Raw genomic sequence first — 3,316 nt, forward strand, 5'->3', positions numbered from 1 at the left:
TATATATATATATATATATATATATATATATATATATTAGTGTGTATATGTATAGGTACAAAATTCACAATACAGAGTGTCCTAATATCACACCAACCAGGTAATGGCCCTGATTTCCAGCACAGAGTCTTGACCAAGTCAATGCAATGTGTAATACTTACATACATACATTATATATATATATATATGTGTGTGTGTGTTTATTATAATAGGCTATTATCTTTAAATAGTCTTATAGTTTTTGTGTTATTGTGTCTCTCTCTTTCTCTCTGTCTCATGTTTGTGTGCGTGAGTGAATTTCTTAGAAAGCAGTCTTTGAATTCATTCGATTGTTACGCAAGAGTTTTAACACAACCACGCAAGCAATATTACATCTGCTATCCTTCAGGCAATATGGTAAGAGACGGCAGCCAGTCTTTCTAGAGTCACTTCCTGCAACATGTTTGCCGATTTTAATCAATAAACAAGACAAAACAACAAAAAGAAATTCCATGCCTCTCTGACTATTTGTCTGGAAATTCAAAGACTGACCGACTGACTGACATACCCTCCAATATTCATGGAACATAGATGATAGAGCCAAACCAAACTCTTGTAGAACATAGAAGTGTAGACTTTGCTTATCAGAGAAGTTCAATATTCTGAAGTATTCTGTGATAACTTTTAAACAGAGATCAGAAAACCTGTCCAATTGCCACCACCAGCAGAAATTTCTCTTGGAAAATTTCCCCAATTCCTCAATGTCTGATCTTCGCATTTCATAGAAACCAGCTCTATCTTTTATCTTCAATCTTTTACTCATTTCAGTAATTGGACCGCCGCCATCCAGGGACACTGCCTTGAAGTGTTTAGTTGAACAAATCAGCCACAGTAGTTTTTTTTTTTTTTTAAAGTCCGGTACTCACTTTATCAGTTTCTTTTGTCAAACCGCTAAGTTACAGGGACATAAGCCAATACCAGTTGACAAGGTGGAGGAGGAAGGAAGAACAAACAAGCACAAAGACACACAGACACACACATATATACATATGACAAGCTTTCACACAATTTGTATCTACAAAACTCACCCACAAGGTAATTGGTTGACCTGGGGCAATAAAAGATGCTCACGCAAGGTGACGCACATTGGGACTGAACCTAAAACCACAGAGCTGCAAAGTAAGCCACTTATCCATACAACCACCTCTAAAACAGTATTTAAAAAAATAAAATCAATAAATAAAAAGTGAATCGGATTGAGTTTGTCAAAAATCAGTCATGCAGAGTAGCTGCTCTTGACAACAACAACAACAACAACAACCTTGAGTTGCCTCCCGCTATAATATAATAGTGGTTCAAGAACTAGGACACAACAAAATACAGGTTTAGTCACATGACCGGCCTTAACCAATGGACCATACAATGCACTATAACATTTTTCACTATCTTCAGCAATATTATCTAACAGTGTTTCTCAACTGAGGCCCATAAAAAATTTGTGGGGAATCCACACAATAAAATAGTAAATTGTTATTAGTAGTAAATAATTAGGGATCTACAAAGGGTCTCCAGAAAAAACTTTCGTTCAAGATGTATGTATTTGTGTGTATTGCAAGAAACAGCTAGGTTTCTTTCTTTAGCATTTTACATAGTTCTACCTACACAGAGTTCATGTGTGAAAAACAAAATAGGGATTTTGAAAGAAGTATCTGTGAAACTAGTTTTTAAACACCAAATGGCTATAGGGGTCTACCAGAACAATACAGTAATCAAAGGGGACCATAGATAAAAAATGGTTGAGAGCCCCTGCTTTAGAGTGTGGTTCTTTTTCAGATATAACAAAATAGGAATTTTGAAAGACGTTTCTGTAAAACTAGTTTTTAAACACCAAATGGCTATAGGGGGTCCACCAGAGTAAAGTAGTAATCAAGGAGGTCTTTAGATAAAAATCTAGTTGAGTACTCTTAATCTAACAGATCACAGCTATACTGTCTTGCAGGAGTATCAGTTTGAAACTCTGAGTAATATTGGAGTGAATTCTATATTCCATATATTAAATACAGTCTTTTGCTGTTTGTATTCCTCAAGGAATAACTGTGTGTGTGTAAATATATATATATATATGTATGTATGTATGTATGTATGTATGTATGCATATATATATACATGTGTATGTGTGTGTGTGTATTTGTATTTGTGAAGGCACAAGGCCCGGTGATTAGATTGTTGCACACATGATTTTGTGATTGTGGTTTCAATCCCCAGATCGGCAGTGTGTTGTGTTCTTGAACCAAACACTTTTAATTTAGCATTGCTCCAGTCCACTCAGCCGTAAATGGGTGCACCCCCTGTGATGGACAGGCATTTTGTTCAAGGGGGAATGTTGGCCTGCCTGCCTGCCTGCCCAGCCAGCAGAGTGGCATCATTTGAAAAGCTACAAGGAAACACACTGTGACCAGCAATGTATAACAAGATCTGATCGTCTGGTCGCTATAGTGAAGTGTGTCTGTGTGTGTGTGTGTGTGTGTGTTCAGATTTCTATGTTAATTGGTGTGGAGACAGTGGTGGTGAGAATGGCTAGCAGAGAGAGAAAATATTAAAAACAGAGATGGTGGACCACAGCACCCATCACAATAATAATAATCATTATTAATTTTTGGCACAAGGCCAGGAATTTTAAGGAGAGGGAGCAAATCAATTACATTAACCCCAGTACTTATAAATATATATACATATATAGACACACACCACATATCTATCTATCTATATATAAGTTGACTGGTACTTTATTTTATCAACCCCAAAATGGTGAAAGGATAAGTTTACCTTGGAGGGATTTCAACTTAGAATGTAAAAAGCTGTAATGAATGTTGAGCAACTTTCTCCAATGCAGTAATGATGATGATGATGATGATGATGATAATAATAATAATGATAATGATAATAATAATAATAATAATGATATTAATGATAATAATAATCCTTTCTACTATAGGCACAAGACCCGAAATTTGTGGGGGAGGGGACTAGTCGATTACATCGACCCCAGTGTTTCACTGGTACTTAATTTATCAACCCCAAATGGATGAAAGGCAAAGTCGACCTCAGCAGAACTTGAACTCAGAATATAGAGGGAAGCAAAATACTGCTAAGCATTTCGCCTGGCTAACGATTCTGCCAGCTCACCACCTTAATAATAATAATAATAATAATAATAATAATAATAATAATAATGGGTTTTTTTTTGTTGTTGTTTTGTTCTATTTCTATACTGACACAACATCCTCTCGGATTTTTTTAATAGATATTACTGTACTGGCTTTATCGACCCTGGAGG

The sequence above is a fragment of the Octopus bimaculoides genome, chromosome 27, assembly GCF_001194135.2.
Source record: "Octopus bimaculoides isolate UCB-OBI-ISO-001 chromosome 27, ASM119413v2, whole genome shotgun sequence".
Classification (NCBI taxonomy): domain Eukaryota; kingdom Metazoa; phylum Mollusca; class Cephalopoda; order Octopoda; family Octopodidae; genus Octopus; species Octopus bimaculoides.